This window comes from Canis lupus, chromosome 3 (genome assembly GCF_048164855.1).
Source record: "Canis lupus baileyi chromosome 3, mCanLup2.hap1, whole genome shotgun sequence".
In the NCBI taxonomy this organism is placed as follows: Eukaryota; Metazoa; Chordata; class Mammalia; order Carnivora; family Canidae; genus Canis; species Canis lupus.
This window is the reverse complement of record NC_132840.1, coordinates 52401048-52427311: the sequence shown is the minus strand read 5'-3', so window position 1 is coordinate 52427311 and position 26264 is coordinate 52401048. Positions and strand designations below refer to the sequence as shown.

At 42.8% G+C, this 26264-nt stretch overlaps 1 protein-coding gene across 3 annotated transcripts in view; it reads left to right on the top strand.

Annotated features, from left to right (window-relative positions):
- Nucleotides 1-26264, top strand: part of MYOCD (myocardin) — a 306072-nt gene that overhangs the window by 168217 nt on the left and 111591 nt on the right. For 2 of the 3 annotated variants that reach the window (XM_072821087.1, XM_072821089.1), the window contains one exon: nucleotides 11108-11268. The gene's annotated coding sequence lies outside the window, so the exon portion shown is untranslated. Of the gene's footprint in view, nucleotides 1-6158; nucleotides 6290-11107; nucleotides 11269-26264 lie in introns of all 3 variants that reach the window. The other variant, XM_072821084.1, reaches the window with a different exon arrangement.

Sequence of the window (26264 nt, the reverse complement as noted above, 5' to 3'; positions counted from 1 at the left end):
TCCTTGGTGGTTTCTTGGATTCGCAATCTTGGGCACAACATTGTTGTTTTTGTTTGTTTGTTTGTTTGTTTGTTTTGTTTGTTTTAGATTCCACATATTAAGTGAAATCACATGGCATTTGTCTTTATTATATATCTCAAATATGTGAGATTTCTTACATTACTCTTTTTTTCATACTAAACCTTCAAAAGTCATTAAGGGTTGTTTGAAAGTCAAATGTATGTTACACTTAGGGTATACATCAGTTCAGATGCTAAATTTTGAACAGCTAACGTCCAATTTATAGTCCCATCGAGCAGCACAGTTAACTAACAGGAAAATCTGTTATATTCCTTCAATTTTGAAGTTATAAGCAATTAAAAATTGATTGGCACTTGTCCCCTGAGGCCGTGCTGCTACCTCGGGTAGCAAAGAACGAGGAGTTTCAGGGCAGCAGGAGGCTGTTTTAGATACAGAAATCAGGAAGATCTTGTGTGGAGTGACACTTCAGCAGAGACACGAATGGAATGAGAGAGGGAGGCTGCCAAGATGTGAGAGAACAACATTCCAGGAAAACAGAAATACAAACTGCAAGGTCCCGGAAATGGGATCGTAAATATCAAAACTCATGTATCACCTTCAAAGTCTTGACCTTGGGGAGTCTCTCTGCTTGTTCTAAGGATGCCACGTGGTGCAATATCTCTTTCGTGCTTAGAGTGCAAAGCTCCCAAAATATGCATTGCTTCCCATTTCCATTCATTCATTAGAACAAAACATGAGATTTATCTCGATTATGAGAAAGAAGTCAAAGGCATTTAAAGCTCTGAGTCTGGTCTCAGGATGGAGCCAGTCGTCTCCCCCCTGCCTCTGTGGTGAGAAGCCACTAAAGAGAAATGACAAGAGCAAAATTTCTGGGTCAGGCCTGGCACCGAGGCACTGCTTGCCCTCACCTCACCTCTGTCCTTGAGGATTCATGGTGGCCATCTGTACGTAGCTAATCTCTGTGTTATTTTCCTCTTGGCAGTTTTCTGGACAGCTGACACCTTTGACAACGATATCAGAAGTAGGTTTCCAAACAGCCCTATCCAGAGCCCACTCAGAGAATCTGAGCAAATGGATTAAAGCCTTCCTTATCTTTGCTCTTTCTTAGGCAAGTTAGACCGAGGTGTGTCAGCAGCTGAATAATCTCCACCAGGGACAAAGAGTCTAGGGGGGAACCAAACAATGAAAAGCTGGAAGATCTCTCAAGTGAGCCCTGAACTCCCTGAGCTTAGAAGAGAAATCAAGGGATAAATTCTTCCCACACTCACACTTCCATATCCCTCAAGCAGAAAGCAAAATACTGAAATGTGTGTGCAATATTATGGAAGGGAATTAGAAAGATTGAAAGGTTAAAGATAACAAAATACGGATTTTGTTAGGGTGATTAGGTGACAGGCCTTTTCTTTCATGACAGTTGTCTTCAGTAATTAGTATCAGTTAGATGTTGTAACACAATGAAAAGATGCCCAATATCATTAATCCTCAGGAAATTGCCAATTGGAAGCACGATGACACGTCACCTCGCACTTGTTAGAATGGCTAGTACCAAGAAGACAAGAAAGAACACGTGTTGGCAAGGATGTGGAGAAAAAGTGGGAGCTGTTGATGGGAATGCACACTGGTGCAGCCACTGTGGAAGGCAGGATGGAGGGTCCTCAAAAAAATTAAAAACATCAATATCACATGATCCAGCAGTCACTGCTCTGGGCAAATATCCAAAAGGGATGAAATCATTGTCTCCAAGTGATATCTGCACTCTCGTGTTCACTGTAGCATTATTCACAGTAGCCTAGACATGGAAATATCTCACGTGTCCGCTGACAGATGAATGGAGCTTTTTTTTTAGTGCAGTATATATCTACCATGAAATATTATTCAGCCATAGAAATGAAGGAAATCCTGCCATTTGTGACAACCTGGACAGAATTTGAGGGCACTGTGCTAAGTGAAATAAGTCAGACTGAGAAAGACAAATGCTGTACCATTTTACTTACCCGTAGAATCTAAAAAAGCCAAACTCATAGAAACAGAAAGTAAAGTAGTGGATGCTAGGAGCTAGCATGGGTGGGGGAGACAAGATGCTGGACAAAAGGTACAAACTTCCAGTTAGAAGAATCAGCTCTGGAGAGCTCGCGTACAGCATGGGGATTACAGTTAACAATTCTATATTATATATTAAGCAGTTGCTAAGAGAGTAGATCTTTTTAATTTTTTAATTTTTTTTTTGAGAGAAAAAACATGAATGGGTGGGATGGGGCAGAGGGAAAGAGAGAGAGAATCTCAAATAGGCTCCATGCTCAGCACAAAGCCCAACGCAGGACTCGATCTCATGACCCTGAGACCCTGAGATCACCACTTGAGCCAATATCAAGAGTCGGATACTTAACCAACTGAGCCCCCCAGCACCCCAAGAGAGTAAATCTTAAGTTCTCAAAAAAAAAAAAAAAAGCAAAAAAAAGCAACAGTCTTTAATGTGACATCATGAAGATGTTGGCTCAGGCTACAGCAGAAATCATTTTGCAATCTATAAGTGTACCAAATCAATACATAGTACACCTTAAACTTACACATTGTTATATCTCAATAAAGTTGGGGAGGGGGAGTTGCAAAACAAAAAAAGCTTGCAGCTTTTCATTTAGAGTCCTGTCCTGTCCAGGTTCTCTGGCTCTGTTGGCTTTGATGAGAATAAGTCCACAGATGGTTTGCTCAGGCTTGACTCCACTTCCTCCCCTAAAATAAAGGCTTGTGACTGTGAGTGCCCCTGTCTCATCCACTAGGTAGCCCCAAAACCTCACATAAAACCTCAGAATATTTGTTGAACACTGAAGGGACCATGTCCTGTAGGGGGTCACTGCCCAGACTCTGGAACAAAAGAAATGTAGAGAAAGAAACAGTGTGCCTCAGCGGGGGGAACATGAGATTTTAGAAAATGCGACCCTGAACATGTTTCTGGAGTCAGCTGGAGAAGGAAGTTCCAAGCAGCAGAGAAAGTTGCTTTGAAGTCCATTAGATGGTTCTCAATTTTTATATCTGGGGACACAAGAGACTGGGGGTGCAGTAGCACCTGCCCTCAGAGGTTTAAGGCACTCTAATCAGCAGATATGTCCACCTGAGGTTTGGGAGGTAAGACAAATCAGGCACTGGACTCAGCCCTGTGTCCTCATTGACCATCTGGTGCTAAGGGTGAGCACGCGACTCTCATCACCCAGACAAGCACTGTGGTGCTGGAGGAAACTCATACCCTCGCCTCCTCTCTGCCCTCAGGGGAGAATCCAGAGAAAACAGGGAAGCAAATGATTTCTCCTGACTCTCCAGTCCATCCTCTCAATTCCTGTAATTACATCTCACTGTTGTCAGGAGGAGTGAGAGCAGACTTCCAGAGCCCCTCCAGGAAATGATTACAGCTGAGTCTAGAGAAGACCATCAGAACCATCAGAGCTACATATAGAATGGGCTGCCTCCCCAGGCAGGGTCCCTGAATGAGCCTGAGGGACTGCATCAGTGGCATCGTCAAGGGGAGTCTCCACTGGAGGGAGCTTGAAATTGGTGACTCCCTGCCACCCTTCCAATAACAGCACACTGTTGCCAGCATTGCCAGCACCCACGCCCAATGTCAGCTGACCTGGAGCAGGTGCACTCACACCCCATTCCAACCTCTGAGCTGAGTCAGGACCGCAAAGCCAGGTGGCTCTTCTATCCTCTGTGGTAGGGTGCTCAGAAAACTTATCACACAAACTAGGACACTCTTACAAATGAAAGGAGACGGTCATAATGTGGTGCATCAGAGCAGGGAGGGATCTATGGTATTCTAATTAGACTGTGCCATTAACAAAAATCCCAGACTTATAGTGGGGTCCATGATTCTGAAGCATAGTGTTTATTAATGGCCTAAAAGTCTGCCTGGTGCTACTAAAGACCAAGAGTCTTCAATGAATTTAACAATAAATATAGCAGTGTGTTGTCATATAAAGACTCTTGGGCTGGGAATTCCGGTGATAGAGAATACGGAGGGGAGGTGGTTATGATTCAAGGGGACTCCTCAGGTCTGAAGAGCAGAGATAAAGTACTGAGGAGACGAGAGTGGGAGGAGACATACTTCAAACTGCATTTCCCTAGATACTTTTAAACATCCTTAAAAGAAGACCACGTCTGGGTGGCTCAGCGGTTGAGCATCTGCCTTCAGCTCAAGGCATGATCCTGGGGTCCTGGGATGGAGTCCCACATTGGACTCCCTGCATGGAGCCTGCTTCTCCCTCTGCCTGTGTCTCTGCCTCTCTCTCTGCATCTCTCATGAATAAATAAATAAAATCTTAAAAAAAAAAAACCTACAAAAAGTCTCAACTGTCCATGTCAAATTATATGATTTTTTTCCTTTTGTTTGCAGTGGCTTGAGGGTGTCTGGAATAGAATGTGGGGGGAGCTAAATCTCCCTGCTGCACCAGGCCCCCCACAGCACCATCCCCAAGTCACACACCACACTGGCACTGCCAGGATTTACACACATCCGAACTTCAGGTCTTCACCCGAAAAGCCAGCACAGATGCCTTTGCCCGTGGGATTCCATCCAGCTCAGCCCACTGAGATTTCACTGGCCTGTTGACCTACAGCAAAACAGTGGACATCATGCCAAGCCCTGCAGACCCACCAGGGTGATTCATTAATAATATTTGTAATCTCTGAAAAATGATGTTGCACCATAGAAGTGTCAGCAAATAACCGTGGCTCAGTAACGTGTCAGCATACGTACCTAGGAGTCATTCCTGACCAAACAATTTTATAAGCATCTGCTCTCTTACTTGCTTCCACTGGCTTCCTATTTTTCTCCCCTCTTTAGAGCTCCTAAAGTCAGACTCACACTGGAATAGCTTGTAAATTCCCGTCTTTTCTGATTGGGCCCATCTGAATGGGGCCGTCACAGTGTCTTCTCAAATGGCATTTCCATTAACATTTCTATTTCTGTCCATTTGGGGCACCTAAAGATTTCCCACCAAGATCTACATTGACTATTTTAAGAAAGTGCTTTTAAAAAGCCAACGCGTTGGCTAAGTTTAAATTTGACTTTCTCAGGGGATGTTTAAAAGAAATACACTAGGTTTTGTTGGCTTTTTTTTTTTTTTTTTTTTTTTAAAGAACCTTTGTAAGTTCAAAATAACATTCCAAAAGGAGTCACTAGAAAAACATTCAGGGTAAGAGGGAAAAAAAAATTTTTTTTTTTTTTTGCAGACCTCATGTTTTTTTCTACGTTTGCTTTTTGACACAGAAAAGTCAAATAGCCATAAGAGTCAGATAATAATTGAAAGAAAAATGGGTTGTACTTCTCAAGTCCAGAATCTTCACAGAAGAAGGAGGAGTCAAGCCTGTCGAGATCCATTATTCAGTAGGCCAGGTAGAAAGGGAAGATTTTGGCAAATGGTAGATCAAAGGCAGGGCTTCGGAGATTCTCTTAGATCTTGGAGGAGCAGCGTCACAGCCATACTTGAACCATGCCAACTGGAACTTTCCATCAGGCTGATGACCTGTGACCTCCTGGTGCCGTAGCCTGGTGAAATGCCCTAAATATGCTTGGACAGCTGCCAATCAGGAAGATAAACCACGGATGACTACTTCGACAAAAACGTAGAGCCAAAGTGGTGATTGTTTCCCTAGGCATGGAGACAGATCTCTGCTGGCAGAGCAACATGAATGGTGTATCAGTGAGAATTGGTTGTGTTGCTAAAACTAAAAAACAAAACAAAACAAAACAAAACAAGAACAAAAAAAAACCCTCTCATAGTGTGGCAGCACCACAGCATCATCAGGGACCCAGATCTTGACTGTTTTCCACTGCCACCTTGAGCATGTGGTTTCCATGTTCCAGATTTACCTCGTGGTCCTATAGAGCTGCCAGCCTGCCATCCATCAGAACTGCATTCCAAGGAGGAGAGAGAGAGGAAGGTGGAGGGGGAAGTGCGGTCCCTCTCTTTCAGGGGATGTCCCAGGAATCCCACACAGCATTTCCATTATACCTCATTGGCCAGAGTGTGGTCACGCGGCAATCCTTAGCCACAGTGCAGAGGCTGAGAATTGCTCTTCTAGCACAGTGCTCAGCCATCTCTTTCACATATAGAGCCTGCAGTGAGCCTTTTCTTCTCTTCCAGAAGCACCAGCTGGCCTCCACTCAGCATGTTACACCACGAAAGACTTGATGAGTGTTTGTTCATCTTTGGACACAAGGAATAATCTGGATGTCTGAAAAGAATGCCATTAATTCATGCCCTACAAAAAAATGGTAAATGTTTAGTCTTGAAAATGCGGGTAAGAGTTTCTCTTATGCTTTGAATGAGCAAAGAAAGCCCATGGTGTAGTCTCATAATCATGTGGTGTCTTAAAGTGACTTAAAAAAAAAAAAGATTTGATTTGATTTTACCTTAATAATCTCCCTACACCCAACATAAGGCTCGAACTGGACAACGTCGAGATTGAAAGTCAGATGCTCCACTGACTGAGCCAGCGGGGCATCCCAAAGTGACCTTTAAAGGAAACTGCAGGTGGCTCAGCAGTTTAGTGCCACCTTTAGCCAAGGGCCTGATCCTGGAGACCCTGGATCGAGTCCCACGGTGGGCTCCCTGCATGGGCCTGCTTCTCCCTCTGCCTGTGTCTCTGCCTCTCTTTCTCTGTATGTCTCTCAGGAATAAATAAATAAAATCTTTAAAAATAAACAAATAAAGGAACCTGTAAAAACCATTAGCTTCCAGAGAATGGCTCCCCAGTGCTTGCAGCATTCATACCCAGAGATCCCAAGATCTAACTCTATTCAGAATAGTTGCAGAGGCATCAGTCTGGTGAGAAGGGCAACATAGGAGGTAAACTCGACTCAAAAGGGTATTTCCGGAGCAAGCATGATGTCCGGGATATGCTCAAAATCTGTCAATTTCTGGCCTAATCCCATTCCTGTGATGAGGCAATTTAGCCACATGAGGCGAGGTGGTCCTGAGTTGGAAGCTTTCTCGATATTTCCACACAACCGATGTGTACAGAGCGGGTGCCAGCAACAATCGGACTGTATTCAGACATCATTCCATATGGGGCCTGCTTCCCGGGATTCCACGAGATCCCTGGTGAAAATGCTAAGTGGGGTTTTCAGCTTTCAGTTTTTCTTTATGGCCCTGGTGGTGTTTAAAAAAAAAAAAAATTCCAGCTTTCTGGAGGTATAATTGACAAATAAAACTGTAAGATGTTTAAAGTATACAAGGCGATAACGTGATATACGCATAAAGGATGTACCCTGTGGAGTTAAGAAACATGTCCCCTCATTTACTTAGGTAGGATTTATTGGGGAGAATACATAAGTACTTCTCTCTTAGCAAATTTCAATGATGCAATATCGTGTTATCAATATAGTCACCATGGTATACATTCAGTTCTTATATCATATTCACCTTCTAACTGCAAGTCTATTTCCTTTTACCAACCTCCAGAGATTTCCCCCATCCCCAGTCCCCCTTTATTATTATTATTATTTTTTTTTTTTTTTTTTTACCATTTCTGAGTTCAACTTTTTGGAGGTTTGTTTTGAGATTCCGAGTATCCGACACCCCCTCCAGTAGGCAGATCCTGGATGGAATGAACAGGAAAGTGTGTCCATCCTGGGTTTTCTTCCTCGTCCCCCTCACCCTTATGCCCAGAGGCACAGAATCTAATGTGCATAAGTAGGTTCATGAACCTCTGGAAACCGCACGCCAGGTTATGTGTATTTGTGTATTTGCAGTGAGGGCGCTCATCAGATTCTCTACAAGATCTGTGGTCCTTAGAACTGCTGCCCTGGTATTTTATACTCCAGCAATGCAGACACCACCACCCCACCCCCCGGCCATACACACAAGGTTACCTCATGCCCCCACATCTGCCGGGGCATTCCGGGTAGAGAGAAGCACCGTGAACCTAGCATTCTCCTGCTGGGCCTCAATACTCCAGCACAAAATCTGTCTTCTCTGTAGAACCGACTCCTCCAAGCAGATAGGAGTTTTGCTGCTTGCGCCCTGGTTCATCGTATTGTGTTGTAGCTGTTTGCTTGCCTGTGATAACAAGGCAATAACGTGATAGACGTTCCGAGTATTTCTCACCTAGTACCACAACTGGCATGTTCCAGTGAGTTCCCGGAGGGTGAGTGGGTAGACGGATGGATGGATGGATGGATGGATGGAAGGATGGATGGACCCTCTCTTCTCATTGCTGATTTTGCTTTATCCACCGATCCACCTCTGGTCCCTATCAGATTAGTCCTTTCCTCAACTGCCATGCTAATGGCAATGCCTGAAATCGCCGAATGTTTAGGCTTTGAAACAAACAATGTTGATGAACAGAATTTTGCTCCATCCATTTTGGTTTTCTCTGGACAAGTTCTAGAGCCACAGCTGTATTCTCTAAACAGGCCTCGTTCGGTTCCTAAGTAACAGGTCATGTCTTCTTATTGAGCGGGGGGTAGGGTGGGGGGCTGCCTCATGCCTCTGCCCTTTTGCAGAAGGAAAAGAACTTCTGGACTCTGTCTGACCCGAATCTAGCACCATGTCTCGCAAGTTGTTTCTGTCTTGGCAACTTTACACGGCTCTCTATCATCAGGCCCAGCTCTTGACAGTAACTGGATTTTATAACGGTCCATTGGTCGCTTCCTGGGGTTTTGACTAAGTTTTAACTTTGCAGTGCCGAGTGGCATGTCTTAGATGTGCCTAGCTCCAAGCTTATGCCCAGGAGCTGGTGGATTTTCTCTTCCATGCCCATCAGCCACAAAAGACCGAAGCACAGGGAGAGGCAAGAGTTACTGTCTCGCCAGCCCCAAGTCTGCCTGCCTGGAGCAGCGTTTTGGATGAAGCTCATTATTTGTGGAAATGGTGTGTTCCACAGGCAAAAATAACTTTTTAAAAAAAGAACCAATCTGTACCCTCCTGAAGTCATCTCAAAATGGATGCAAGATTTCTCATGAAGAGAAGAACCTGTTTTGTTATGGCTCGAAGGGTCCTCGTGTACTTGGCCACCCCACATGCAGCCTAATCTAGGAGGCTTTAGGGTCCAGAAAAAGTTAATAGAGGCTTAATGACGAGGTAATGAGAACAGAGGTCAAGGGTGGGAAGCAGGTTTTCTATTTGGAGCCACACAGCCATGGGAAAATCTCATTTGCAGACTGTAAACTACCAACAGAAACCATTGAAACAGAAAAATATGGGAGCTGTCCCTCACCTGATCTTGTATTAAGCACGAAGGACACCATGGTTTAAATAATAAATAAAAACATAGAGGGCAGCTCCAAATGAGAATCAACTAAGATAAAGACAAAGAAGGGGGAAAAATAGAGGAGAAGGGAGGGGGACCTGGGTGGCTCAGTGGTTGAGCATCTGCCTTCAGCTCAGGTTGTGATCCTGGGGTCCTGGGATCGAGTCCCACATTGGACTCCCCACAGGGAGCCTGCTTCTCCTTCTGCCTGTGTCTCTGCCTCTCTGTGTCTTTCATGAATGAATAAGCAAAATCTCAAAAAGAGAGAGAGAAAGAGAGAGAGAGAGAGAGAGAGAGAGAGAGAAGGGAGTAAATCGAGGAGAGAGAACAGCATCTGGAGAAATGACCAGCACTTACTTTGTGCCAGGCACTGTTCAAAATCTAATGTCTCGTGGTTGTTTTGATCGTTCTAACAATCCACAAGGCCTGTGTGGTTATTATGCTCTGTGAAGGAGTGAAGCACAGAGAGGTGAAGTGACGTGCCCAAAATCAACCCAGCTAGCTGGGAGAGGAGCTGGGATGTGAACCCAAGCAGCCAGACTCAGGAGTCCACAGTGATGCAGGTGTGTGGACAGGTGTGATAGAAGGTTCCGGAAGGCTGAGTGCTCCCACCCGGAGCTGCAGACCCACTATTCAACTATTGTTATACCTTCTGGATTCACGAGTTGACACCTGACTCCAAAGGTGATGCTAATTAGGAGGCGGGGCCTTTGGGTGATGAGGTCATGAAGGTGGAGCGGGAGTGCCGCTCCACCTTCTTATAAAGTGTCTTATAAAGGCGGCCCCTTCCGCCATTTCGGGACGCACCAAGAAGACGGTTATCTGTGAACCGGAAAGCAGGCCAGCACCAGGTCCTGAATCTTCCAGCATCTTGATCTTGGGCTTCTGACCTCCGGAACTGTGAGAAATAAATCTCTGTTGTATTTAATCCCCCACCACCCTGCCTAGGTTGAGAGCCCCTGGAGCACCCATTCCAAATCCCACCAGTCCAGCTGCCCACCCTTTGCACACACCATGGACTTTTGATCCACTATTACTGAATGCCCAGTTCAGCCCATCACCTCTCATCTGGGGATGACCCCACCTTAATCTCCTGACCTATGTGACCTTGTGTCCTGCCCTCTAGGGGCCTGGTACCCATCTCCAATGGGCATGTTGGAGAGCTCTCCATTGCCTTAGCCATACCTCCTGCTGACAGCACACCTGGCCCATTGCTTGACCAATTGGTGCCTACCTTCTTGTCTTAAGCTGATGGAGTCCCTGGCAGGATAAGGTGAGACGAACATAACTCAGCACTTAGGGGTTCAACAAAAACAGATGCTGAGAGAAGCAAGAGTTGGTTCTCCATGGGGATGTGCATAGTGGGATTGGATGCTGATGCCGAATGGACTCAGATACTTCTGATCTCATCACTGTTGAAAACAAGAAGTTTCGGCAAAGCCAGTGAACTCTGCAGGGTGTACGTTCTAGCCTCAGTGGTAGGACCTCAGTAGAAGGGAACAGCACGTGATGATTTGTTGACTTGATGTAGAAAAGTTTCCAACACTGAACATCTACCTTGATAAGACCATGCTATATTGGAAAATGTTGTTTTGTAGACCATACCCTCTAAGTAACAACTTCTGTTTCCTAAAAGTTCTTGTATAATCACAAGCTTTGCCTCTAGTTCAGAAGACACAGTTGGGAAAGCCCTGAGTTTGAGTTAAGTTGTGTTGAGCTGCATAGTGAATATAGTAATGTAACTTCCTGGGAGTGTTGGGCACTGGTGGATCTCACCTGAATCTTGCTTAGGCATATGCTTTCAGCCAAACAGAATTACCCACAATTTCATCCTCTGCAGGGCACGTGTATCCACTGCCTGCTACTCAAGGATGGGGGATGAAAAAGCCTGGTCTTATCCACTGAAGGCAGGACAACTCCAAAGGACCATCCCAGTTCCAGAGCTGGCTGGGGTCCAGGACTAGGACCTGCGTGAGTGGAGGAGGCACTGACTCATCTCAGGTACAACGTGAGGCACCAAAGATCTCAGTGATCACGATGGGTACAATTTTAATGCGCATGTTTCTTAAAGCCCCCCCCCCAAAAAAAATCAATGGTAAATATCAAAATTTCAAATATATACTAACCTCAACCAGGCCAGGATTAGGATAAGGAGATTGAAATAAGTCCTTACAGGTGCAGGGTGAAATTTAAAATTTTGTTCATCATGGATTTTTTTTAATGTCAGCTTAAAATTATTTATTTATATTAAAAAGTTTATTTAATTTGAAGAGCACAAGCATGAGTGGGAGGATGGGTAGAAGGAGAGGGAGGAGCAGACTCCTCACCAACCAGTGAGCCCAATGTGGGACTGGATCCCAGGATCACGACCTGAGCCGAAGGCAGACACTTAACCGACTGAGCCACCCAAGTGCCCCACTTAAAATTATTTAAATGCTGCATTAAAATATTATGCATCTTAGCTGCTGAGTTTTCTGGCACCCCTTAGGTATTACCCCAAGGCAAGGCTTCATGCCCCCTGGTCCCAGCTGGGATCTGCTGGAAGCTTCCACTGCAGTCCCAGGTCACTGTAACTCCCCCTTGCATGGTCCTGCCCACTTTCTGCTCTCCTTTCAGAACTTTTCCTAAGCCATGCCCAGTAAGCCTCCTACATCCACATATAACGACATCCCCAGCAGTTTCCTAGAGAACCTTCACTGAGGACAGGGAGTCAACTTGGTAGCACAGAAAACTAGAGGGTGGGCAAAGCTGAGTTTGAAGCTCAGCCCCACGATTTACTGAAAGTGTGATCCTCAGCAAGGCGTGCAGCCTCTGCAGCTGTTTTACCCCAATGCAAAATGAGAAAAATAATGCCTCTCATTCCTTTAATCCTGGAGCACTTTGAGGAGTAAATGAGCTAATCCAGGTAAAGAATCCCGTTTCATGTCTGGCAAATAACAGGTGTTTGGGGAAACAGAACTACCCCTCCCAGGAGGAAGTGACAAGCACCGTGACCTGGCACAACAAGGCTGGAAACTTTGAGTGAAGAGATGACACTGTTGCACTGGTTTTGCCAGAGCTGCCTGGGCGCATCATCCTACAGCTAAATCAACAAGCTTTATCCTTCTGGCTGCTGATAATCCGACCCAGTGCTTCCTGGTGAGATCCTAACGTGTGGGGTCTTGCTTCTTAGCCATTTCTAAACATCTGTGATTAGGGACAATTAGAGACTAGGCGTGCCTGCCATCCTCCTTTCTGGCTGAGGAGGAAGTCCCCATGCGCCACTATCAGGGGCGAGACAGCATCTGTCAGCTGGTCTCAGGAATCCACGGGCTCATTCAGACCCAGCACCAGTCCTGCTGACTTTATCTCAGTTCCCCAAATGCCTCAGACTGTTTGCTTCTCACTGATAGGGGAATCTGGCGTCTCGTTTTCTCAATGACCAGAATGAGATTCCTAAATAGCAAGAAACTGAGATAGGTGTTATGGAATGTCAGGGAAATTGGGAAAACCAAACAGAGGATACAGTCCCCTCTCTCAAGGAGCTTCCAACATTCCAGTAGGGGAGAGAGAATAAACATAGACATGAGACAAGCAAAACCCATGACTACAGACTTACGATAGGATGTACCCATGTCCCTGCACTCTGCCTGTCAAAACCCTTCAGGGCACCTGTGACACCTCCACCGTTAAGTGTCCCGCTCTCCTGCACCAGCCCCTCTTCCCCTCCCAGACAAAAGCCATTTCTATTTCCACAGCCTATTGCAATCCTATTACCATAGCATATTAGCATATACAACAGCGTATGTATAAAAGCATATTGACGTGCCTTCCCATTTCTAGGAGCTTTGCTTCAAATTTGGATAACTGCACCTTCTCCCATGTATTTTTTCATTTGTCTCTTCTACAGTATTTGTGCAAAATAGGTGCTCAGTAAATGCTTGCAAAGGAATGGCACTGTTAGAAAAGTCCAGAAGCCCCCATTTCCATGGGGGGGGGGGCGGGGAATGAAATTTTTTTCTGACACAGCTTTTTTTTTTTTTTTTTTTTTTTTTTAAGAGAGGGAAGGGGAAAGTGCAGAGGGAGAATCCTAAGTAGGCTCCATGCTCAGTACAGAGAGGGACACAGGGCTTGATCTCATGACCCTAAGATCATGATCTGAGCTGAAATCAAGAGTCAGATGCTCAACTGACTGAGCCACCCAGCTGCTGTTCTGACATAGCTTTGGAAGGAACACAGCAACATGTTCCTCTGGCATTGGAGCTACAATCTGGAGCCCCAAGGGCCACATTCAGCCTCCCCACATGTTTACTGGGTTGGCAGGATGTTGTGAGGTTTGAACTTTAAATGCCTGTGGCCAGCATATACAGCCCCCAACGGAGCCCTATTTGCCATCGGTTCTTGTTCTCTACAGCTAGGACAGATGCCTGGCTTCCAAGGCCATCTGACTTCATCTCCTGCTCTGCAGCGGCCAGTCCATAGCTGCTTCCCTTTCTGGAGTTAGATGACTCTGGCCAAAACACCTGGAAGATTAAGGTAAATTTCCCTCAATTTCTCAGTCATGTCCCTAAATGTAAGGTAAGCACTCCTCTTTCTGAGCCAAAAACAGATCTGGGAAGTCAAAGGAGAGAGCTGTTTTTGAGTGCAGACCATAAAACAATGCTTTTTTTTCTATTAATCCTGACAACCACCTTGAAATGAGTTATTGCTTATCCCCATTTTACATAAGAGCACACTGAGGCTCAGAGAGGCTAAATAACTTGCCCAAAGCTACAGAGCTGGGAGGAGGCAGAGCCAGATTGCAGACCTAGATCTGCATGGAGCCCTCACCCCTAATCATATCCCAACTTGGAGCTGCCAGGGAGGGGCAGTGGCGCCGAGCCTCCATTTCCAAGGGCAGAATTTGGGAGGAGGGCGATTCATGTTCTGAGCAGCATGGTGGTTTGCATGCAAGTAATTCCTGTTTATCTGCAGTAAGGCAGGCTGGTCATGTGCAGATAATCCAAAAATAGTTTCTAATTTTTCTTGGGATAAATATAAATTTTTTGGCAACAGACACCCCTCTCAAAGCGTGTTTTGATTAGAGTTACACGAAAAGGCGTTTTTATTCTCTGAGGAGTTGCCAACTCATGGGCAAAAGGGAACTGAGAAGTGTGCCAGCCGACCTTCCTCCTGCCCACCAGTAGGACTGTGTGGACAGTCCACACAGCTGTCAGCGAAAGGACACTGGTGGAGGAAGGACATCTGGGCTCTGGCTGAGTCCCTGCCACTCTTGAACAGGAAACTCAACTCAACCTTTCTCCTTTCACAGACAACATTGCTTAGGAAACTAAGATCTGGTTGTGAAGTGTCTTAGCCAAGGTCGCAAGGCAAGCTCGTACAGAATTGGAACTTGGAATGTGGAGCCCTTAACTTTTCAATACTAACCCGCCTCCCTGATGCTAATGTGGGACTTCCCCAGAGTCAGGAATGGCCAGGAATTGAGATAAAGAGATGCCTGCATATGATTCAAAGTATGGCCCAAAAATATGAGAAGCAGGCAATGACGGCTTTGCAATACTCTCTGTTCTAGGCTTCCTTGAATACCTTATTTCTGAAGAGTAATGAGCAACTTGGAGACAACAGTGAGGTGGTGTGAGTAGTGTGGACAGCGCTGAAACTTGGAGTTAGCCAGACCCTTGAGATTTGGGGAACATGACTTAATCTCTCCTGGCTTTCCCTCAATGGCAAATTTCAATTACCAAGAGAACTCCCAGGAGAACTTGACATATGGAAGTATTCAATTAATGAAGACAAGTGGTCTTGCTGAGGGTGAAGGAACCCTCTTCCTCTGGTCCTAATGGATGCATCTGGCTTCTGTTAAGTGATTTATTGGTTAAATTTAGTGACTTACTGGTGGATCAATTTTCTTTCTTCCAAATATCTGCAACAGATGAAAGAGAATTAATAAACAGTCACACAGAAAGAAATAAGATATATCCTTCCTGCCCCTCAGACTCAAATCCCATGCTCTTCTGTTCCACAGTTAGATGCTGATGGCAGAAGTTGCAACACAGCTGGATGAGGGATGTGGGGAAAGGAGGAAGGAGGAAGTGAAGCAGCCCTAGGCCATCCTTTTGGGAATTCACCAGCTCCAGTAGACCAAGGTTGACCAAAATCATACAGCACAAACAGGAGAACCATCCTAGCTAGAAGAGCCAAACCAATGGGCACCATATTTCTGCCTCTACGATGGGATCTAAGAGAGGCAGGAGTTTCCCATCAACATAGTCTTAACTGTCACTTACTTGATCTTAGCTGATCCTCAGGAATAACCCAGGAACAGTCAGCATGAATTCAGTAATTTCATTCTACAGATAAGCAAATTGAGACTCAAGTTAAATAATTTCTCCAAGAAAATAGGGCAAGTAATGATAGAGCGGCTATTAGAACCTGTTGTGGATTGTAAGGGACAATTCACACACCTCATTACTGCTTTAGGACAATCTGTATCTCATTTATCTTGTGACCTCAGTGCTTAGCAGACAATAGGGCTTCTTTGGTAAGCATTTGCTGAAGGAATGAATTTCCTATATATTACGCTACTATGCATGTATTTGAGAATCTACTATTACAAATCCCCATGACTTGTCATCCCAACAGCATGACTTCAGAAAATCTGTGTCCAGAAACAGCCAAGTATAAGCTAGTACAACAGATCTTTAGCCATATTAAAGAGGTTTAGTATAAACGTTGTTTTTTAAAAGATTTTATTTATTCATTCCTTAGAGACATAAGAGAGAGAAAGACAGAGACAGAGACATAGGCAGAGGGAGAAGCAGGCTCCTTGCAGGGAGCCTGATGCGGGACTCAATCCCAGGACCCCAGAATCATGCCCTGAGCTGAAGGCAGACACTCAACAGCTGAGCCACCCAGGTGTCCCACAAATGTTAACTAATCATAGTTCATCAATCATTTAAGAAGTTATTGTTTGCCCAACTTTGAAATATAATCAAGAGGTCTGAATTATAATTTCTTATAAGAAATGGAAAGCGCATCACCCAACAACATAAATCTGATGAGCTTAGGTGGCCATAAGATGAGAAGCTGGGCATGTGTTTGTGATTAACAATGCCAACTTTGGAATTTCATCTCGGATCCACCATTTTCATAGTCCTCTACAATAGTGTATTTTGGAAAAAGGACGTTCCTTTCAACAAAAGAAAAGGAAGGAAGGAAGGAAGGAAGGAAGGAAGGAAGGAAGGAAGGAAGGAAGGAAGCCATTTGTTTCTTATTTCAAGATAACTCTGTCCATCATCTTTGAATCCATTGCCCCTTGCCTTTGGTTTGCATTCTTGCCTACATGTGATGCTTTCCACAGCTCCATTCAATCCCTTGCCAGATAGTCCATGCAGACAAAAACTCTAAAGCCAAGTGTAGGAAGACAAGGGGAGGGGAGATGTCAGTAGTTTTGCACTATAAAAGAGCACTGACCTGACCCTTGAGCCTGAAATCTAACACCACCAATTCAGCATGTAAGCTGATAAGTAGGAAGCAGCCACATTCCATGATTCTATGCTATTCTGTTAGGATTTAGAGCTGACATTTTAGTGAGGAAAAGGGCAAGGTGGAATATGAGATGGTATAGCATTACCAGAGGGGATGTCTGAGTTTGCTTGGGCTGTCATAACCAAATACCACAGGGTACGGGACTTAAACAAGAGACATTTATTTTTCTCATAGTCTGGATACTGGAAGTCTAAGATCAAGGTGGCCACAGGATTGGTTTCATCTGAGGCCCCTCCCCTTGGTTTGCAGGTGGCCGGCTTTCCCGTGTCTTCACTTGGTTTTGTCTTGTGGCATATATGCCACGGGTATCTCTCTGCATGTCCTAATCTCCTCTTCTTATAAAGACTCCAGCCAGTTGGATTAGGGCCCACTACATCAGTCTCATTTAACTTAATCACTTCTTTAAAGGCCCTGTCTCCAAAGGCAATCACATTCTGAAGTACTGAGAGTTAAAGCTTTGACATATGAATCTTGGGAGGATAGAGTTCAGCCCATTATCAGGTGATGTTTACATACACCACAATCAAGCTTCATCTTCATCACCAATTTTTTTAAAGATTTTTATTTATTCATGAGAGACACACACACAGAGAGGCAGAGACACAGGCAGAGAGAGAAGCAGGCTCCCTATGGGGAGCCCAATGCGGGACTCGATCCCAGGACTCTGGGATCACAACCTCAGGCTTTGCAAAAGCTCAACCACAGAGCCACCCAGGTGCCCCAATCACCAAATTTTTCCAGGCATATTTAGACATTGGACCTGGGAAAATGAAAAATGAATACATTTTCTAAGAGCATTGTATGCTAGTAAACATAACAACCATCCTTTGGGCAAAGGGGAAGCCATGATTTGTAGTGTTTGTCAATTTCTGTGGTGTAAATATTCCCAACACCAGATATTTCAAGTTAACACTGTTATGTCACTGAACACAGGGCTGGGAAGAGATTAAAACAATCAAGATCTCACCAGCCAGTGTGAGTAGGCTCCAACACACTTGTAAAAATGGAAAGTGAAGTGATTGTGTCGTCCTGGCCCGATTCCTTCTTGCCATAGTTGTCTCTGGCTTGAAGTCCATCCCTACTCTCTATAAGCTACTGGTTTTCTAATCTGGAAATTTGAAGATCTATACATGTAAAAATTTCCTGTTTTGCTTCATCTGAACCTGAAATATTTTAGTACTGATACACAAAATCCTCACTAGAACCTATCTCAACTCTCAGTACTGGACAAACCATTTCTAAGAATGACCATGGGGGGAATGCAGTAGATGTATGAAAATGTTTTACCATCTCTGAAAAGGGAACCCATCTGATAAATCAAAGGAGATGCCCCTCCATTTCAGTAACAGTTACTGCAATAATCATAGGCAACCTAATCTCTAAGGATGTATTTTCAGTACTTTTCAGGAGGATTTTACATTTCTGAAGCTGCTCCTGAAAAGAAAGCAATCTGACATTAGAAAATACTTATTAGCCATTTTAAAATGACAGAGACATTTTAAAATGCAGTATATAGCAAATGGATTCTGTATAAAAAATGAATAAATATAATTATAGTACAAGTTCAAAAGATTCCCCAATCTTGGAGGAGGAGAAATGTTCTTCAACATTCAGACTTTAAAATTGTACCAGTATAACCATCCTTGTAAAATAGACCAGAGAAGACGATTTCACAAAAACAAATAAATAAAATCAAGAGACAATGCATGATTGAAGAAGGCAAAATACAAATAAGTGGTGGTGAGTAGTAACAGTAATATATAGACTACGGTTTCATAGTTTTTGTTAGAATGATTCTGAAACTGAATGCAAATATAAGAACAATTCTTGCCAAAATAAAACAAAACAAAACTGTATAATGGAAAAATAAATTAAGCCTGATTATTCAGGATTTAATATTCTTGATTATTTTAGCAAAAACTAGAAGAGGGAGAGTAGTAGAGGTTAATGTATACTCTAATTTGAAGAATGAGTGAGGGGTTCCCAGAGGGAGCACCATTTACCCAAGTTCTTACAGAATGTCTAGGTGATAAAAAGGAGATTACTTTTAACAGAGGGAACATGTAAATGGAAGCCTAGGGTGTAAATAGGGAAATATATGTTTGACTATTTTTTAAATAGATCAGATAGTAATAAAAGGATAGGAATAAGATCTAGAATTTGAAAATCAGGGGCGCCTGGGTAAATCAGTCAATTAAGCATCTGACTTTGGCTCAGGTCATGATCTCAAGGTCCTGGGATTGAGCCCTGTGTTGGGCTCTCTGCTCAGCGGGGAGTCTGCTTCTCCCTCTGCCTCTGCCCCCTCCCCCTTGCTCATCTCTCTCAAATAAATAAATAAACAACCTTTAAAAGAAATTTTTTGAAAACTTGAAAGTCACTATAGGAAAAAATATTAAGGAGAAAATTAACTACTATGGAATCATAGAAAAGCAGAAAACATAAAACAAGGTGAAAGAAGTCATGTTTACAAACAATGTATCACAATAAATATTAATAGGTTAAACCTTCCTCATTAACAAAGACTCTGAAGTTGAATCATACTGAGAATCCAGATTGTATATTTTTATTAGATAAGTACCTAAGACAACATGCCTTGAAAAGGTTAAAATAAAAAGATGCACAAAGGGGTAACTTGCAGAAGAAAACAAAATACAGGGATAGTTATACGAACATTAAAGAATTCAAGGCAAGAAGCATTTAATGACACAAGATTGTGTACCTTTCTGTTGTTCTTTCCTTAGTATAAAATGCAGAAAATTAGAGATAGTAAGAAAGTAATGGAGAATATAATGAGTCCTATATGAATACTAAGTGAGATGTTGCTTGAAAGTACTTAGCACAATGCTGCCTGGCACGTAGAAAGAGTTAAATAAATGATGATAGAGAACATAAGAGACATCATTGACCAGTTCCTTCAAAATTTCTTTCATATCTCTCCTTTGCTCTCCAACCTCATCTCTACAACTGTACTATAGTCTCTCCTTATATTTCTACTGGATTACAGAAATAATCCCCTAACTGGTCTCCCTGTCTCCAATCCCACACATTTCAATCTGTCCTGCACAGATTAATCCTCTTAGAACACTATTTTTAGTATGTCACTCTTTGGCTCAAAAGTTATATACAAGAAGAAATCCAAACTTTCCAGCCTATTATTCAAACTCTCTACAATATTCCATGATCCTACCTTTATTTACAGGCTTATGTTATATATTTTCAATATGAACTCTCCAGGAACATCCACCTTTTCAATAGCCCCCCAAAAATATTTTAATCATTTGTCTCTGTGTCTTTTTTCCTTCAAACTTGAAAGCTCCTTCCACCCATCTCCATGCTGACCCTCTCTGCTGCCAACCCCAGTACCAGTCTTAATGAAAACAGAGTTTAGCCTATTCCACAAAGAAACTTTCCCCTTCCAATGACCAAGGAATTAGGTCCTGTATTCCAACACCTAAATAAATCCTCCCTACTACCATTCTTACCTTATTTCATCAAATTTAAGACTCGTGGTTGTAAGAGAAATCATAATTGTATGTTCAAGAAAGAAAAAAACCCTGTCAATGACAGTATGACATTCCATTAATTTTTAAGAGCCATTACTTCTTTGGTGATAGTGAAAAATGGGAAAATGTGCATCTTAGGTTCAATAAAATATGATGGTTATTTCATTCATCCATCCATCCATTCATTCAATCAATATTTTCTTATTGCCTACCGTATGCTCAGTATTACACAGATATTATCTACAAATAATACCAACAAGATGCCTACATTCACATTTATATTCTTGCACATGCCTTTTATCACCCCTGCTCCCCAAAAAGGATGGTAACGTCCTCAAAGGTAGAGATCAATGTCTTATACTTTACTTCCCACAGTAGGTAGTACCTTTCCTATTTTGCACATAGTAGGCATTTAGTATTTAGCAAGTGAGGTAACGGCTGAAAAGAAGTTGCACTGAATGCAGTCAGCTCAGTTCTAAATTCAGACATGAGAATATGTGATCTGTTAAGAACTAGTTATAGACCTCTCAGTGTGAATGCCTTTACACTAGTTTACAAAGGAGGGGTGGGGGTACAATTTGAAAAGTGTAGGATGGACTTACTAAGGCTGTTATGTAGATGAGACTGGAGTCTGTCTCAAATACTCTCCGGGCTAAGCAAACGAACACAGAGGATTATTATGCATTATTTGCACTGCTTTATGAAACTACTGACTTGACGATTATTTTGTCTATGTAGCTTTTTTTTTTTTTTTTTTTTTTTTTTTTTTTTTTTAGAGAGAGAGAGAGAGAGAAATCGCGTATGTGGATGCCTGAGTTAGGGGGTGAGGGAGGCGAGGGAGGGAGAGGGAGAGAGGGAATCTTAAGCAGGATCCATGCCCAGTGCAGAGCCCATAACAGGTTGGATCTCACTACTCTGAGATCATGACCTGAGTTGAAACCAGGAGTCAGACACTTAACCAACTGAGCCAACCAGGTGCCCACCCAGTTATTTTGAATAACATATCAGTAGATCCTTGTCATTTGTTGATTCAAGATGTCTGTGTTTTACCTCATATGAGCACCCCTAGAACCCATGATGTCTATCAATTTGCATTTTTCTGGAAACTACATCACCCTGGAGATAGATCTGCAGCCAAAAGCCACCAGGCCAGGAGTGATCACTGCAGACTTCCACCCAGAATTCCAGAATTTCATTGCAGACTTGCCTTCCCCTTTTCAACATTATTCAGAAATCTGAGGATTCCAGAGATCACAGGATATGTCCCTTAAAAATACCCATTGTGGGTTTTGATCAGCTGGGGCCCCTCACTCTGGGAAGTTCCTACTTTTTAGTCACACTCCTTGGAGAACTGAGCGGGGAGAAGGCCACTGAGCTGCCAACAATGCTCATTTGATCAATCTACAAACATATAAAGAGATTTACAATGTGCTGGGCTCAGTGTTAGTGGATCACGTACAAAGAAGGGTACACTCTGAATGAATGCAGCGCTCCCCCAAATGCACACAGTCCACTAGAGGGCTTTTATACTTTTAGCTGTTCAGTCTGACTTTCCTTTTGGATCCTCATCACCACCCAGTGTATTAGCCAGGGTACCTCTTATTAGTTCCATTTTATACTGATGAAAGCACCACCCAGAGAGATTTATACAACTGCCCAAATTCAAGTGGCTAAAAAGGTTTCCTAAATTGCAATTCCCAAATTACAGCCTCTTGACTGCAATTCTAATGCTCTTTGCCAGGATTATACATGTAGAGAGTCAGGGATACCAGAGAGGTGGATGGATTTCCAGATAATTCCATGTAAATCCTGGGGCACCTGGGTGGCTCAGTGGTTGAGCTTCTGCCTTTGGCTCAGGTTGTGATCCCGGAGTCCCGGGATCGAGTTCTGCATCGAGATCCCCGCAGGGAGCCTGCTTCTCTCTCTGCCTGTGTCTCTGCCTCTCTGTGTGTGTCTCTCATGAATAAATAAGTAAAATCTTTTTAAAAAAAATTCCATGTAAGTCCTGATAATATTCCAGAAACATCACCCCTCTCCCCTGCCACCAAACACAAAAATCAATGAATTGTATCAAAGAGTACCAACTGAACTGAACATCTAAAGGTTCAAATATAAATGCCACACAGAAGCTCTGTACAAACCACATTAGCAATGGAAGACAACAGAGAAATTTCAGATGCCCCCATGTTCCGTTTAACCCTCTGCTCTTGTCCATGCCTTGGTCCTAACCAAGAAGCTCCAGATGGAGCAGATAGTGCCTGGGGCCAGGCTTTGGGGTTGTGTTATGACTTCAAGTTGGTGTCTTGCCAGGTTGGGCCTTCACCACATCCTCCCCCGTGACCCTGGCCCATGTCGGCTGGCCAAATTATTTAAATATTGTACATTACTAGTTAATAGACACAACATATTGAAAGTTTTACAATCAAATATTTATGCTGCTAGAAAACATTTTACATTATCTTTAAACAGCCATGTCATCTATTTATTTTCAATCTCTGATCTTTCTGTTTTGTATCAGAATTAGAGAATTTAGCCTATTTACCCAGAAGTAAATATTATGATGAAAACATTGGGCAGCTCAAAAGTAGACTTTAGTAAAGCGTGGAAGTATTTTTTGTTAGGGTCAATTGCACAACAGCCCCTGCATGGCAATACATTGAGAAATTTCCTTGAGAAGTTTGAAGCATGGAGATTAATATTTCATGGCTAGTCGTTGCTCCTACCTTGCCTTTGGTCCCCCTTTGATGGAGCATCCTGACCCTACTTTCTGGCCATTCATCCCTTTTCTTAGCTGGAAATATAAACCTTCTGGGGCACAGAATGGGCATTTGCAGGTGACTCTGATCAAGAAAATACATTTCATACTTAACCTTGGGTGTAAGCGTTGACACGTGGCAGTCTAAAGTCATCTGTTGGGCAATTAAAGGCCACATAGCCTCAGCTTGGCCTATTCCCTTCATGCCAGATGCTCCCTTCAAATCTTCCAAATGTTTCTCTCTCACTCTGTCCTATGTTGCTGCTTTATTAGGCTTCCAAAACTAGTCACCGTGTCTCAGGGGCAACTTATCTCTGCCCTAGAGAGGGTCCAGCCAGTAAATGCCTCTCATCATTGACTCAGAAAGAAAGACCCTCCTTGAATATCAGGTGTTTGGGTTTTTTTAAATCCTTGTCATTTCCAAAGAATACTCTTAAAATTACAGGAAAGGTGCCTGGACATCAAGGGGCCAGAAAGCACCATCTTTCTGATGAGCTTTGCCTCCTTGTGTCTGCCTTGTGATGATTAAGATCTAATTTCTGTCTCTGAGTTTTAGATTAGCTCTTTTGAACTCTCTGTTCCTTGAGCTTCACTTCTTCACCCATCTCTGATTTCTTAAGCTCAGGCTAAACTCCCAATCAGGGTGTTAGTTGTCTCACTCCTCACTTTGGAGGCTGAGTAACCTACAGATCCCTCTCCTGACTTACCAGACTTATGTCAGAATCTATGCCACTTTCTTGAAAGCCTTCTAACCTCCTTGAATGTCAGCTTCCTCCCTAAAGAAAGAGGAAAGTGGGGGCACCTGGGTGGCTCAGTGGTTGAGCATCTGCGTTTGGCTCAGGTCATGATCCCAGGGTCCTGCAATCAAGCCTACTTCTCCCTCTGCCCGTGTCTCTGCCTCTCTCTCTGTATCTCTCATGAATAAATAAAAATAAAATCTTTTAAAAGAAAAGAAAGAAAGAAAGAAAGAAAGAAAGAAAGAAAGAAAGAAAGAAGAAAGAAAGAAAGAAAGAAAGAAAGAAAGAAAGAAAGAAAGAAAGAAGAAAGAAAGAAAGAAAGAAAGAAAGAAAGAAAGAAAGAAAGAAAGAAAGAAAGAAAGAAAGAAAGAAAAAGACGGGCACTGGGTGTTATTCTGTATGTTAGTAAATTGAACACCAATAAAAAATAAATAAATAAATAAATAAATAAATAAATAAATAAATAAAAGAGAAAGAAAGAAAGAAAGAAAGAAAGAAAGAAAGAAAGAAAGAAGAAAGAAAGAAAGAAAAAGAAAGAGGAAGGTATATAGGTCTTAGGATTGCTATGAGGAATAGGTAAGAATTTATGTGTACATTTATGAATTATGTGTAAAGTACCTCATACTATGTTTGGTCCAGAGCGCATACTCATCGATTAAGTAGTGATATCTGTGATTATTACTATTTGTGCACAAATGGCCCAACTTCCTCAAAGATCTCCCAGGTCAAAAAAAAAAAAAAAAAAAGATCTCCCAGGTCTTGATTTCTCCAGTTGCTCTGCCACATGAATATGGTTTTCCCCACATCAGTATCTAACCATCAGCTCTCAGTGCTTCCTAGCTACAAGGATATAGGACATGTCAAAGAATATAGAGAGAGAATAAAGAAAGATTGGGGAAATGCACAGTAGAAAATCCATGCTCTACAAGAAATTACTCATTGCATTAAAAACAGATAAATCCAGCAAATTTAACGTAAAGAGGAGAGGTCCCTTTCTACAGAAAAGACAGGATACAAATAAAACAGGAATTCAAAAAACAAGAAGGACAGCCCTAGGTCACAGAAACCCTGATTCAAGGCCTCATGTTCAAGACCCAGACAAGGTCTATTTCTAGGGATCTCAGCTTCCTCATTCAACAAACACTTAGCAACCATTTACTGACCATCTACCATGTGCAAGGCACAGTTCTAGGCACTGAGGTTCCATTGGGGTGTAAGAGAGACAAGATTTCTGCTCACTTGCCTGTATCCTCCAGAGTGAAAGCTGGGATAGAGGAAGATCGTTCTGACTTCTGTGTAGAGAGTGACTTCAGAGGTGCAAGAATGGATTTTGGGGAGAGTATTTAGGAGGTCATTAACACCATCTAAGTAGGAAATGCATATTGGCGTGGTCTGGCATGGTGGCTGAAGATAAAGCAAAATAAATGGATAGACATTGGAAAAAACATTAAAAAAAAAAAACAGTTTCCACCATTGGCAAGAGCTAAAGGTGACCCTTCTACAAGTCTAATGGGAAATAAAAATGCACATATATTGTCACTGCTACAAACTCTGGAACTTCAGCACCAACACCAACAAATGTGGCTCTTAATGTGCAAAGTGCATTAAATGCATTAATACCCACTCTATGCTGTTTTTATTTATAAGAAGGAGAGAGAAAATAAGGAATATCCTAAGCCTGGCATGTAGAAAAATGATTTGTCTAGTTGACCCAATAAATAACAAATAGTAAAGTATTCCAGTTTTATTGTTGGCATGATCATAAAGAACGTGCTGTGCTTATTATCTGGTTAAAGGGGTTTCATCCTGTGTGATGTTGAAGTGAGTTATAATCTTTAATAAACAAATGTCAGAAATTTTTAATTCCGCTGTCATGAATGTTTACGGAATTGTTGTATTTTTTTTTCTCTCTCTTTGGTGACACTTTTGTTGGACATCGGAAATGCCTTTCTGTGTTCCCAGAGGTGGTATCATTTCCAACTAAAGATCTGAAGGCCAATCCTAGGAATCCATCTATGTCTCTTCAAGGATCAGGCCACACCAGTGACAAGCAGCTTAAAGGCTGGTGTCATAATACCAACCCTAAACCATTAATTCACTCCTGGAAAGCCCCATAAATAAACCTGAGGGCACTATTAAATTCATATTTGTATGTAAGGTAGAACTAGAATGGAAGGTGGTCAGAGACCAAAGAGAATTGTGGAAAGGTTGTTTGATTATTCTTCACATATTAATATTGCTGAAGGAATTGATCATTTTTGCAAAATTTACACATACAAATCACAACTCCTAGTACTTTAAAAATAAAGAATGAATATGCAAGTGCCTCTGACATGCCTAAGGTCGAATAACAGCCCTACCACTTACCCAGCTGGATGATTTTGTTCAAACTGCTTTACTTCTCTAAGCAAGGCTACCCACCCCTAGGAAGTACAGGAGCTTTGGAGAATTTTTTTTTTAGTAGGGCTCCCATCC